The 15,504-nt window shown below is 34.1% G+C and overlaps 1 non-coding gene across 1 annotated transcript; it reads left to right on the forward strand.

The window, feature by feature from the left end:
* Positions 1-6,815: 6,815 nt before the first annotated feature.
* On the forward strand, positions 6,816-6,922 carry LOC115711740 (small nucleolar RNA R71). Its single transcript, XR_004010618.2, has one exon. It is a non-coding gene; the product is annotated as a small nucleolar RNA R71 (small nucleolar RNA).
* Positions 6,923-15,504: the final 8,582 nt, after the last annotated feature.

A 15,504-nucleotide genomic window follows, 5' to 3' on the forward strand; every position in this document is an offset into this window, starting at 1 on the left:
TATTTTTGATAGAAAAATCCATGAACTTTATAGCACAAATGGGAAATCAACATACAAACATAAACACTATCTAGTTACATTTTGCTTCATCATCATCTTAATAATCTTGAAAAAAGATTAGAAGCTCATAACTAGATAAAAATTACAAAAGATAAACATACTTGACATGCTCTTCAAAGTGTAAAAATGGTAGAAAGTAAATGGTAAAAATGAAGAGTGTGGAATGGAGAAGTGTTTTGGGTTGAAGAGGTGTTTAGGAGGGTGAAGAGATGTGTTTTGAAATGGTCTTCCAACACCATATTTATAGGCAAAATTAGAGAATTAAATTAATCAAAATAAAATAAATAAAATGATTAATTTAATTAGTGTTGGGAAGAGAATGGATAAATAGAGTATGTGTAAGAGTATTGGAAAAAATAAATATTTGTTTGGATGGAAAAATAGTGAAAAGATAGGGTAAAAATAAATTAGGAATGTTTATTTAGGTAAAATAAATTGGGAAGAGTAAATAGGTATTTATGTGTAATGTGTGGGAGAAAATGTTGGTATTTTATATTTTTTAAATCTTTTTGGGTTGAGAGAAAAGCAAATAACAAGTCCATTTTTTTCTTCTTCTTTTTCTTCTGCAGGTACACTTGGCGAGGGCCGGTTGGCCGCTGTGCAATCGACCGGGTGCATGCGTGGCGCTTGCTGGCTGGCTGGGAAGGCTGACGAGGCGGGACCAGCTGGGAAAGAGGGACTCCAGGCGGGCCCCACGCGTGCAGGCTGGAGAGAAGAGAAAAGGAGCTCACGCTCCTGCTGTCGGGGTGAGACACACGCGCCCATCCGGACGCTCCGATCATCAAATGGACGGCTCAGATTCGGTCAAAGAGCTGACCGAGAGTGGGCTTCTTCTTGGGCTGATTTGATTTTGCTTTTAAAATTGTATTTTGACCCCATTTCTTCAATATTTCTCCAATTTATTCCTAATCTTCACCACCAATTACACCTAAAAATACATAAAGTAAATTAGAAACTAAAATAAAATTTAAAATAAATAACACATAACATATTATCATAAAATAATTATAAAAACATATAATAAACTATAAAATAAATATAAGGCTAATAAATCCAAAAATAATTAAAAACTTACTCAATTAATTAAAAACTTAAGAACTAAGCCAATTTTAGCTAAAAAAAATGTGAAAAATAACTCTAATTTCTAGAGTTATCACAACCCCAAACTTAAAATTTTGCTAGTCCTCAAGCAAAAGAAAAATTAAAAACACACATTTTTTTATTTTTATTTTGGTGATATCAAAAATGTCCTCAAAAATTGCACATTGAAAATAGCTTATATAAAATATGAATAAAAATTAAGCTTATCTAATTAATTCAATAGTCAATCTTGCTTTGAAAATATATTTTAAATTCTAAATCTAAAATCTATTCATCAAATTATTATGTGAATTTTGAAAAAATTATTGTAACAAAATATTTATTTCACATAACAAGATGAATAATTTTTCTTTTTTTCAAAATTTGATTTTTTAGCGAAATTGACCCAAGAATTAAAAATAAAGCTTAAAAGAGATTCATATTTTTATAAATTAAAATCAAACTCAATCAAGGGTATTATCATAGGAAAAGGGAATATCACCAAAGGGTTTTTTTTTTTTTTAATATTTTTTTTTTGTTTTTTTTTAGGGCATAAATATATTTTTTTGGTTTTTTTTTTTTTACTAGAAAAATAATAATAAACATTTTTTTTTGTTTGTTTGTTTTTTTTTTAAATTATATAATATAACTACTTTAGCATCCAAACAACAATTTTTAAAAGTGAAAAATAATACTCTACCATTTTTAAGCACATGAAAGAAATAACCATAGGTACTCACCACCCCAAACTTAATTTATGCATTGTCCTCAATGTATCAAAATACAAATATAAATTGAAAGTAAAAGAGTTGAGAGTTTAGAATGGTCATACCTCATCTTGGAGCAATGTCAAGAGTGCAACAAAAGGGAAACAAAATCAAAAGAAAAAGTTAATCTAAAACATAAATTAAACACACATTTACCAATAATTGATAAGAGCAATCAATGATCATGGTAAATCGGATCCTCAAGGAGGATTTCATCCACTTCCACATTTTTCAATTCTAAAAATGGTTTCAATTTTTGTCCATTAACTTTGAATACATTACCATTATTAGGATTTTCAATTTCAATGGCTCCATGTGGAAAAACAGTGCGGATAATGTATGGACCTATCCATCTAGAGCGTAACTTTCCCGGAAAGAGATGCAAACGAGAATTGTATAAAAGGACTTTTTGACCGGGAGAAAAATCTTTTCTCAAAATGTTTTTGTCATGGTAAAATTTCATTCGGTCCTTATACTTTTTCGAATAGTCATATGCATCATGCCTAAGCTCTTCTAACTCATTCAATTGAAGCTTTCTTTTCTCACCCGCTTTGTCTAAGGAAAAGTTTAGTTGCTTAATAGCCCAATAGGCTCTATGTTCTAACTCAACGGGTAAGTGGCATGCCTTCCCATAAACAAGTCTATAGGGAGACATTCCAATGGGCGTTTTGTATGCAGTACGATATGCCCATAATGCATCAATGAGTCTTAGGGACCAATCTTTCCTAGTGGGGTTGACAGTTTTCTCTAAGATGTGCTTAATCTCCCTATTTGATATTTCAACTTGGCCACTAGTTTGTGGGTGATAAGGTGTAGTGACTTTATGTGTAATGCCATATTGTTTCATTAAATGTTCAAAAGGCCTATTACAAAAGTGTGTACCATTATCACTAATGATGGAACGTGGTGAACCAAATCGTGAGAAAATATTTTCTTTCAAAAACTTAAGCACAACTTTATGGTCATTAGTGTGACATGCAATAGCTTCTACCCATTTAGACACATAATCAACACCAACAAGAATGTATAAATTACCAAAAGAATTAGGAAATGGACCCATAAAATCAATGCCCCAAACATCAAATATTTCAACAATAAGAATAGGATTCAAAGGCATCATGTTTCTCCTAGTTACACTTCCTAATTTTTGGCAACGCTCACAAGATTTACAATGCATATAAGTGTCATGAAAAATAGTAGGCCAATAAAATCCACATTGTAAAATTTTCAAAGCAGTTTTCTTACCACTAAAATGTCCACCACATGCATGATCATGACAAAAAGATATGATTTTAGATTGATCACAATTTGGAATGCATCTTCTTATTATTTGATCGGGGCAATATTTAAACAAATAAGGATCATCCCACATGAAATTTTTCACTTCAGCATAAAATTTAGATTTATCTTGTTTAGACCAATGAGAAGGAATTTCACCAGTGACCAAATAATTGACAATATCAAAGATACCAAGGAAAAGAAGATACATGCATGAGTTGTTCATCAGGAAAAGTTTCAATGATAGTGGTGGAATCATGATTAGTTTCAACAACAATTCTAGACAAATGATCGGCCTACAACATTTTCGAACCTTTTTATCACGTATCTCTAAATCAAATTCTTGTAAAAGCAAGATCCAACGAATTAAACGAGATTTAGCATCTTTTTTCGACAAGAGATATTTCAATGCAGCATGATCAGAATAGACAATTATTTTAGATCCTAACAAATAAGACCTAAACTTCTCTAATGCAAACACAACAGCAAGCAATTCTTTTTCAGTTGTAGTGTAATTCAATTGAGCTTCATTTAAAGTTTTGCTAGCATAGTATATTACATGAGGTAACTTGTTAATTCTTTGTCCTAAAACAGCACCAATTGCATAATCAGAAGCATCACACATTATTTCAAAAGGAACATTCCAATCGGGAGGGCGAATAATAGGTGCACTAGTTAAAAGGGATTTCAATTTTTCAAAGGCAACATGGCAATCATTATCAAAGACAAAAGCATTTTCTTTTCCAAGTAAATGACATAATGGGCGTGAAATTTTGCTAAAGTTTTTTATGAATCTTCTATAAAAACCGGCATGGCCTAAGAATGATCTAATTTCTTTTACTGTCTTAGGTGGAGGAAGTTTTGAAATAAGATCTACTTTTGCTTTATCAACTTCTATTCCTTGAGATGAAATCACATGACCTAAGACAATTCCCTTTTTAACCATAAAATGACATTTTTCCCAATTAAGAACTAAATTCATTTCTTTGCAACGAATTAAAACAAGAGAAAGATGGTGCAAACAATCATCAAAAGAATTTCCAAACACAGAAAAATCATCCATAAACACTTCAAGATTTCTTTCAACCATATCAGAAAATATTGCAATCATACATCTTTGAAATGTTGCAGGAGCATTACAAAGACCAAAAGGCATGCGACGATATGCAAAGGTTCCAAAAGGGCAAGTAAAGGTAGTCTTTTCTTGATCTTCGGGGGCAATGGGGATTTGGTTATATCCCGAATACCCATCAAGAAAGCAATAATAAGCATGGCCAGCTAATCGTTCAAGCATTTGGTCAATGAAGGGTAATGGGAAGTGATCTTTCCTAGTGACACTATTCAACTTTCTATAGTCTATACACACTCTCCACCCAGTTTGGACTCTAGTAGGGATTAACTCATTTTGTTCATTTTTAACAACAGTGATCCCAGACTTTTTTGGAACAACTTGAACAGGACTAACCCATGGACTGTCAGAAATAGGGTAAATGATCCCTACATCTAACATTTTAATTACATCATCTCTTACTACCTCTTTCATGTTTGGATTTAATCTTCTTTGACTTTCTCGAGAGGGCTTAGCATTTTCTTCTAAATGAATTCTATGCATGCACACAGCTGGGCTAATTCCCTTGATGTCTCCCATGGTCCAACCTATGGCCTTTTTATGTTTTCTAAGGATATCTAACAATTTTGCTTCTTGTTTTTCATCTAAATCAGATGCAATGATAACAGGATAAGTGTTAGACTCTCCTAGAAATGCATATTTCAAAGTGTCGGGCAAAGGTTTAAGATCTAACTTTGGTGGTTCAGGAGTTGACTCAACATGCTCTAATGGAATACATGGTTCAATTTTGGCTTTCCATTTTTCAGTATCCATTAGTGGGGTAGACTCAAGCAAAGAATTGACATCATGAATAAAATCATCAACATTTAAGCACATTCCAAACATTTTTGCATAGGTTTCAAAAGATTCATTCATGTCCATTTCAAACATATTTTCCGTGTTAATCATGTTTACTTCATGTATTTCCTCACACTCAACAGATTTAGCAACATTAAAAACATTCAATTCAACAGTCATGTTTCCAAAAGATAATTTCAATACACCATTACGACAGTTGATAATTGCATTAGATGTAGCTAAAAATGGTCTACCTAAAATGATGGGTATTTGAGCATGAGCATTTTCAACAGGTTGAGTATCAAGAACAATGAAATCAACAGGAAAATAGAACTTATCCACTTTAATTAAAACATCTTCTATAATACCTCTAGGAATTTTCACAGAACGATCAGCTAATTGAAGTGTTATAGAAGTTGGTTTTAATTCTCCTAGACCAAGTTGCTTATAAACAGAATAAGGCAATAAATTCACACTAGCTCCTAAATCAAGTAAAGCTTTGTTAATAAAATGATCACCAATGATGCATGAAATTGTTGGACAACCAGGATCTTTATATTTCACAAGGCTTTTATATTGAATTATGGAGCTAACTTGTTCAGTTTGCCTTTTTTGGAACATTAGTGTTTCTTTTAACAGTGCAAAGGTCTTTCAAGAATTTGGAGTAGGCAGGAATTTGTTTAATGGCATCTAAGAATGGGATGTTGATACTTACTTGTTTAAACACTTCTAAGATGTCACTATATTGGTTGCCTTTCTTGATTGGGAGTAATCTTTGTGGAAAAGGAGCTTTTGGAATGGAAGGAAGAATTTGATCATTATCTTTTGACAAGTCATTTGTGTTGGAACTTTGAGGTTGGCTTTGGTCTTTTTCAACTTGAGGTGTGTAATCGGGTTTGACAATTTGTTTTCCGGACCTAAGAGTTGAAATAGACTTAGCTTCTTCTTTATGACTTGGGACTCCTACTTCATATTGGCCTTTAGGATTTGGGACGGGTTGACTAGGAAATCTTCCTTTTTCTCTCTCAGTTACGGCATTGGCAAGTTGACCCAATTGTGTCTCAAGTTTGGCAATGGATTGAGACTGATTTTGCATGATTTGTTGGGTGGATTGCATGAATTGTTGTAAAGTGTCTTCTAAGGAAGGCTTTCTTTGTGGAGGGTAAGTTTGACTTGGTTGGGCATGATTCGGATTTGGCATGTTGAATTGGTTTCCTTGGTTCATTTGTGGTTGGTTTTGTCTCCATGAAAAATTGGGATGGTTTCTCCAATTAGGATTGTATGTGTTTGAAAATGGGCTATCATTTGGTTTACCATATGAATGTAATGCATTAGCCTCTTCGGAAAATGTTTCAAGAAAAGAAGGACATGATTGATCATTATGACAAGTACTAGCAAAAACATCTTTTTTAGGTTGAACATGAGAATTCATATTTTGACTTATGACTAAGGCTTCTACTTTTCTTGCTAATTTTTCAAAAGATGTTCTCAAATCAGTTTCTTCTTTAATTTCATATTTCCCTCCTCTTTTAGGTGAATTATTTGCTCTAGACCTAGGCTCAGAATAATTCCATTGTTGTGAATTAACAGACAATTCTTCAAGAGCTTCCCAAGCCTCTTGCCCTTGTAATTTCAAAAATTTTCCGGTATGCATAGATTGAATCATTTGTCGGTTTGAAGGGGTTAAACCATCATAAAAATATTTTACAAGTCTCCATTTTTCAAAACCATGGTGGGGGCATTTTAATAATAAATCTTTAAATCTTTCCCAACATTCATAAAATTCTTCATTATCTTTTTGATAAAATTCAGAGATTTCTCTTCTTAAATTATCAGTTTTGGACATGGGGAAAAATTTGGCAAGAAATTTATTAAAAAGTTGTTCCCAAGTTGTTATGGTTCCGGTTGGAAGTGAGTTTAACCAAGCTTTGGCTCTATCTTTTAAAGAAAAAGGAAACAACCTAAGCTTAACCGATTCGTCTGAAAAATTTTGAAAACGAAAAGTTGAGCAAATATCTAAGAAATCTTTTACATGCATATAAGGATCTTCTCTTTCTAAACCATAAAAAGAAGGCAACAATTGAATGATGGATGGTTTAAGTTCAAAATGAGTGGCATTAGTAGTAGGCAAAACAATGCATGATGGAGCATTAGATGAAATAGGTGAAAAATATTCAAGTAGTGTTTTTTCTTGCGCAATATTAGGTTCTTGTTCCATTATGCTTAATTTTTCAAAAACACTTTCAATTTCACCTAAAGTTACTACTCTTTTTACCAAACGATTTTTAGAATCACGTTGCCAATGATGCATGCAATGTCACAAATTTCACAAAGAAACACAAATAACACACAATAATCTCAAGAAGACAAATTTCTGATGTGGAAGATCAGTTATAAACCGCAACCACAGAGCATACTTATAACACAAAGAGATTATGATTTTTTTTGTAAATTTTTAATTTTTCAATTTTTTTGGTTTGACTTGTTCCCAGGCCTATTTGATTCCACTTACTCACGACTTAATAACAACTCCCCGGGGTTAATTATTAAGTGTGGATGGGAACTTTGCCAAATTTCCTTTAAGCAAAAATTGCTTATGTTGAAAGAACAAGCTTTGTTTTTAATTTTTTTTTTCAAGTATTTTCTTAAGCAAAGTAAATAAAATTACAACGAAATAAATACAATAAAAAAAAAATTGACAATAATAATGATAGATAGTTATATTAAAGTTAGGAGGCACAAAATGCCATCAACTAACTATAATAATAATAATAGTAGTAGTAGTAGTAGTAATGAAATTTTAGGAGGCACAAAATGCCATCAACTAAAATGATAAACAAAAATAAAAGCTAGGAGGCACTAATGCCATCACTAGAGGGGATAATAGGAGGCAAAAATGCACTCAACTATCAAGTATGTAGGAGGCACAAAATGCACTCAACTACTAAAAGAAAAAAAAAGGTTAGGAGGCAAAAATGCACTCAACTAACAAGTATATATGTAGGAGGCACAAAATGCCATCAACTACCAATAAATATGTATATATATCGTATACAATATATAATATATAACAATATATATATGTATAAATATGTATAACTTTCTCTTTTTTTTTTCAATTTTTTTTTTTTGATGAAAATGAGAAAAGAAAAAAAATAACTAGTAGAAGAATATTACTTACCTTGTAGAAAGATTGTTTCTTTCTAGCAACTCCCCGGCAACGGCGCCAAAAACTTGTTGTCCTCAAAAGTGAGTGTTTTAATATTTATACTCGCAAGTGCACGAATCGTTTCGGAATATAGTGTTCATGTAAGTGCAAGGTCGAACCCATGGGAGTTGACTAACATCAAAAGAAACTATTTCAAACAAAATAAGAATATTCTAACCTAGCTCCAAATATTTGATGGGATTTTAGTTTTGCAAAATAAAATAAAAGACAAGTAACTAAAATACTTAAGATTAAAGATGAGTGAGTATGAAAATGATTTTCAAATAAGATGTGTAAAATAAGATTATTAAGATATTAGAATCCACAAAATGCAAGTTCAATAATATTTATAAGTATATTGATTCCCAAGTTTTAGATATAGTTGAAATAAATCTCACCATATTTTCCAAAATATATTTTTCATTTAAGTACAAGTTATTTTCAAAAAGGTAGGATTTTTCTTCACTTATAAAATGTATAATTTCTAAGCATTAAATGTGTTACAATTTAATGAAACTACACAAAATCAAAGAAACTATGTTTAGGCAAAATATAACACTTATATTCTAAGAATTAGATGTAAACAATTTAATGAAAGACATTTAATCAAAGAGTATTATATTTTTGCATAATGAAGAACTAAGTGGAAATATGCTTTAACAATCAAAAATACATGATATTGAAGATAAAAAAAGACATATTTTTGATAGAAAAATCCATGAACTTTATAGCACAAATGGGAAATCAACATACAAACATAAACACTATCTAGTTACATTTTGCTTCATCATCATCTTAATAATCTTGAAAAATGATTAGAAGCTCATAACTAGATAAAAATTACAAAAGATAAACATACTTGACATGCTCTTCAAAGTGTAAAAATGGTAGAAAGTAAATGGTAAAAATGAAGAGTGTGGAATGGAGAAGTGTTTTGGGTTGAAGAGGTGTTTAGGAGGGTGAAGAGATGTGTTTTGAAATGGTCTTCCAACACCATATTTATAGGCAAAATTAGAGAATTAAATTAATCAAAATAAAATAAATAAAATGATTAATTTAATTAGTGTTGGGAAGAGAATGGATAAATAGAGTATGTGTAAGAGTATTGGAAAAAATAAATATTTGTTTGGATGGAAAAATAGTGAAAAGATAGGGTAAAAATAAATTAGGAATGTTTATTTAGGTGAAATAAATTGGGAAGAGTAAATAGGTATTTATGTGTAATGTGTGGGAGAAAATGTTGGTATTTTATATTTTTTAAATCTTTTTGGGTTGAGAGAAAAGCAAATAACAAGTCAATTTTTTTCTTCTTCTTTTTCTTCTGCAGGTACACTTGGCGAGGGCTGGTTGGCTGCTGCACTCGACCGGGTGCATGCGTGGCGCTTGCCGGCCGGCCGGGAAGGCCGACGAGGCGGGACCACTGGGAAAGAGGGACTCAGTGCGGGCCCCACGCGTGCAGGCTGGATAGAAGAGAAAAGGAGCTCACGCTCCTGCTGTCGGGGTGAGACACACGCGCCCATCCGACGCTCCGATCATCAAATGGATTCGGCTCGTATCTCGGTCAAAGAGCTGACCGAGAGTGGGCTTCTTCTTGGGCTGATTTGATTTTGCTTTTAAAATTGTATTTTGACCCCATTTCTTCAATATTTCTCCAATTTATTCCTAATCTTCACCACCAATTACACCTAAAAATACATAAAGTAAATTAGAAACTAAAATAAAATTTAAAATAAATAACACATAACATATTATCATAAAATAATTATAAAAACATATAATAAACTATAAAATAAATATAAGGCTAATAAATCCAAAAATAATTAAAAACTTACTCAATTAATTAAAAACTTAAGAATTAAGCCAATTTTAGCTAAAAAAAATGTGAAAAATAACTCTAATTTCTAGAGCTATCATTATTGTTTGTGTTTGGGTTTGTTTTCTGGATGTTAGATATGTTGTTTTATGTTGAATTAAGTTGGTTGTAGTGGCTGGTTGTGGTGTTAGCCAATCTTTGAGCTTTGAAGCTCAAACTTGGAGCTCCCATGGTGGTTTTTGTTTCTTTGCATGAAGCTTTGTTTTGTTGCTTTAGAAATGTTCATTGGGGTCTAATTAGCAGGTCTGGAAAGTTTGAATTGGTTTGGGGTTGTTTTGGTCGAGTTATGAATTTTTGAAACCATTCCTGCACTGAACCGGAATTTCGGTTCAGGGAGGCCTGCAGGAACCGAAATTCCGGTTGGCTTTCAGGAATTGTTCCCAGAACCGGAATTCCGGTTGGGGAACCGGTCTACTGGTTGGGGCAAATTTGGGAACCCTAGTTTTTCCCATTTTTGTGTTATTTAGGGTATTGCCATGTTATTTATCGATAGGGAAACTTTTAGTTTCAAGTTTAAGTCCCCGGGAAGTGATTTAGCGTGTCGCTTATCAGTGTTGTGATTGATGTGATTTAGGAGCCTGTAATTTGCCGAGCAGATTGTTCCACTCAGGTTGACCGGCACACCTGAATTCGGAATCGAGGTAAGATTAGTATAAAAGTATGCATATATTTACATGTTTAGCGTGCATGTTAGTGAGCCTTTTAGATTACATTAGATATGTATGTTGGTTGTTGTATTATCCGACAGTATCACATCGGTACGACTAGAGCATGACTAGCGTACCGAGTATAGGATGATATTATGGTCGATGGTACCGTACTATTTGACAGTATCACATCGGTACGGCTAGAGTATGACTAGCGTACCGAGTATAGGCTGATACAGTATCACATCGGTACGGCTATGGTATGACTAGCGTACCGAGTATAGGCTGTTACTATGTCAAAAGTACCGTCGTACGAACGTTCGAGACTCAGTACCGTGTGGGACACGGGGATTAGGGTTATGGTCAGGGGTATGGGCGTCTGATCATAATCCGGGATATATGTATGTTATATGATTTATGCTTTTCTTACTGAGTCTGTCGACTCACAGTGCTATGTTTATGTGTAGGTAAGGGCAAGGCTAAGGCCGAGGAACCGTGAGGACAAGCAGATGAAGATTGTACATGTCGGGGCGGTTAGGCCTAGAGTGTACGATCCTCGGGACATCAGGGCTTTTGTTATTAGTCGCTGGGCGACAAATATTTTGTAAATAACTAGCAATCTTTTGTAAAGTATTTTGTAAACGGGATCCCGAAATATTTTGTATGTAATATTATAAGTTTTAATTAAATAACAAAATTTTAATTAATCACGATTTTCATTTACCTCGTTGATTAGCAACGAGCTGCACAGTACGTTTAAAATTACGTTAACACGCCTATGCTAGTTAGGGTGTGTTAGGCTATTTTTAGCCTATATTTTGGATCGATTTTATGTTTGCTTTTCACTGTTTTAGGACGGAATTACGCTTGTTTTCTATGTTTTTAGGTTCTTTGGAATAATAGAGGTCTTGGGATGCAAAAGTCTAGAAAAAGACGAGCTGAGCCAAGAAAAACACCATTTTGAGGCGTGATGCACTTCTGGCCACGACTAGATTAGTGTGGTCGCGGCTAGATCATGAAGGCAGAAAGCCAAATTTTTGGGGCTCCAGTCGCTGCGGCGAGATACACCCTCGCTGCGGCCATATAAAAACGACAAAAGCGTGATTTTAAGCATCTATCTGGCCGCGGCGAGACACAGCTTGGCCGCGGCGAGATCCCGTACGACCCAGGGGTAAAATTGTCTGACGAACCCTAAAAATCACTTATAAATAGAAAACTGCGATTGGAAGTCAAGGGAAGCGATTTTGAGACCTAAAACACAGCAGAAAGCAGCAGGAAGAGCAGAGTAATTCAAAGTGAAGATCCAGAATTCATCCACCAACAGTTTCTTTCTTTATTCCTCTTTAATTTATTTATGTTGAATATTGTCATAGGAATGGTTATGGATTTATTTCTGAACTAAATTTCCCATTTAGGGAGGATGATGAATGTTGTTTAATGTTTTTGCCTAGTTAATGCATAGTTGCCATTCCCCCATTCTTGTTTGTGAAATTATCTTTATTTGTGCTTAATTTCATGTTTAAGATTGATCACCTTGTGCATGCTTTATGATCTCAATTCAAAATCTGAAAAGTGAGAATTGAGAATGCTAAAATTGGATAATCGATGTTCTATGTGAAACGAGAGTATTCACATGACTTATGTGACAAGTAGATTATTGCTTAATGCTGATTTCATGTTAGTTTAATTAAGAGATTAATTAGAGAACATGTGATTTAGAACCTAAAAGATCTGAAAAAGAGTTAGGTTTGTTTATAATCTGTCATTCACTTCAAGAAAAGGATAGCAATTAGGCATTAACAATTAGGTAAACATACAACATGATTCTCCTCCCTATTATCTCATCTTGCTCAACTTTCAATTGTGTTATTTAAGTTTTCTGAATTACTTTCATTCTTTTTAAATCATAAATACTTTTGATTTGCCAAATAGAATTATAAGTATAGTTTAGTAGTAATTAATCCAATTCCCTGTGGTTCGACCTCACTTGCGTGAGTATACTACTTGATTGCGTGCACTTGCGTAGTAATTAATAAATTTTCGCAACAGGGTGTTACAAATACACTTGAATTAAAACTCAAGATAATAAAGGTATATTTGTACCACATAGCATGTTTATTATCGTTATGACTCAATTATGATTGAGTTAATGGAATAGTGATTATTGTTAAGTGGATTAAAGTCATGACGTCAAGTGAAAATTATTGTTAGGCCTCCTACTAGTCGTTTGTCTTATTAGACAATGATAGAGGTATATTGTAACGCCCTAAATAATTAGGCACGCTACCCAAAATGCTTATGGAATCCTAATCCCCTAATTCGGGATTACTAATCAAAATAGCGCAGAATTTAAACTTTTAAATTAATCGGAATGAAAATAAAACTTGTAATACTTTTAAACTTTTAAACCGTTGGGATCCCAAAAATATTTACAAACTTATTACAAGTCCTTTCTTTCTAGCCGACCTAAGCGGCAAAATAGAATACAAAAGTCAACACTGTTAGACCCATAACCCGCTTGGTCTGAAGTGGCATGAACATGTACATTCCTCGCCCTGCTCCTGAAACTCATGGTTGATCAGCTAATGTCTTACCCTTTCCTGCACAGTAGAGCACCTGTGAGCCAAGCCCAGCAAGACAGTATATAACATAACAATAATAATATACTCATCATACTGTTTAAACAATGATGCCATTTATATATGTCTGTGTGTCACAGACCTGCATGTCACCCTCACATGCCTATTTATGTCTACGTGGCGTAGACCTATGTGTTGCGCTCACACATCTTTTTATATCTACGTGGCGTAGACCTACGTGTTGCTCTCACACGTCTAGTTACAATAAGGCCCTAGAATAGTTCATCTCGGTTCGATTCATAGGAGTCCAACTTGATTATGCCTTGAACACATAACCCTTAATCTTAATATGTATAACACATAGCGATGGTGCCCCTTTGCACCATTGGTCTATCTACCGTAGACACCGCATGTTACGCTCACATGCCTATTTATGTCTACGTGGCGTAGACCTACGTGTTGCTCTCACACGTCTATATACAATAAGGCCTTAGTAGGGTTTACCTCGGTTTTTGCTTGGAGCCTAACACAGTTATGCCTTGCTCGCATAACCCTATTCTTATATATATATACGTAATCCATACATTACGTTCTTTCAATGGTTTATCCTGGTGATATATACCAGGTCTAACCCAGTTATGTCTCATTCACATAACTTATAACATACATGCGTGTATTCAACATTTACTACAACATATATAATCTTAGGGTAATAACCCTAACTTACAAACAAGTAATCACTCATATAATACACTTCTATATACTCAGATAACATTTACCAAGAATGTTAACCCTAACTCACGCTTTCCTTTGGATTCTTAATATTCTAGGGTAATAACATAGATCGCATTAAAATTAACTCAAGGTACCAACTTACCGAGTCTAGCTTAATTATGCCTTAAGCGCATAATTCATAATCTCAATATATACATTTATCCAACATGGCATAGCATTTATACATATATTTCACTAGGGTAATAACCCTAGGCTAACAAACCGTTCCTATTAGGGTAATAACCCTAATCCCAGTTACTAAACATTCATGCATACCATATTCACATAAGCGCCACTGCGCATACTCTACGTGCAAACTACTGTCTTACCTGTTGTCCAGCTATAAAAGGAGATTCCGAATCCCCGGGTGCTCGATCGTGTGCGGTAATCCTAGTCACACAAATCCGGGATAATTTACACTTAGGGTTAACCCCTGATTTTCAACTCATAAAATTCAAGCATGGCATTTATAACTCAGATAATCATACAGGGCTCGGAACGAGCTTTCCAACGATATAGAGAACTCCCAAATCGGAGTTCGGATCACAAAGTTATGCATTTTTGAAAATTCAACACAAACTTTCCAAAAACACGAGGGCGGGCCGCGGCATGCTCTAGACCATGCGCGCGCACACAGGACCAATTCCCGAGGTCCACTCGAAAGGAGCGGGCCGCGGCATGCTCAGAGCATGCCGCGCATCTGGGTGCGGGAACCCGGAAAACCGACGAAGAAACTTCGAATTTCAGCAAGAACAATCAAACCTTTCACTCCAATTTCTCAACCAAACATACTAATTAACAATTGGGATCACAGGTAAATTACTAGATGCATAACCAACATATTTCAAGCATCAAAATCCCCATACTTAATCAAGAATTTCAGATTTCATGCTATACAAAAACATGCTTCAAACTCATCAAAATCTTAAGTTCAAGGGCATGAACTCAACCCAACTCAAACCTATTACAATCCAGCAGCTTAGCATCAATTTAAACATGAAATTCCAACCTAGAAATACCATGTAATTACTGCCCAAGCTCAACCACAACACACACAATAAATAGCAACTCAATTCCATAAGATTAACATCCTTTTCATCACACATGCAAGAAGAATAGTCAAAACTCAAAAACATGCTCTTTACCCTACAATTTCAGCAAGAATTCAACATTTAGTCTCAATTAAATTCAGCAAGAAACTACCTTGATTCCTTGCACAAGCTTTAACCCAATCTTCAACACAACAAAGTCTCCAACCATCACTCTTAATTAAAGCTATTCCTCACAAATCAAGCTTTGAAAACTAAGAGGGTAAGAGAGGGAGAGGGTTCG

The sequence above is a fragment of the Cannabis sativa genome, chromosome 4 (assembly GCF_029168945.1).
Source record: "Cannabis sativa cultivar Pink pepper isolate KNU-18-1 chromosome 4, ASM2916894v1, whole genome shotgun sequence".
In the NCBI taxonomy this organism is placed as follows: domain Eukaryota; kingdom Viridiplantae; phylum Streptophyta; class Magnoliopsida; order Rosales; family Cannabaceae; genus Cannabis; species Cannabis sativa.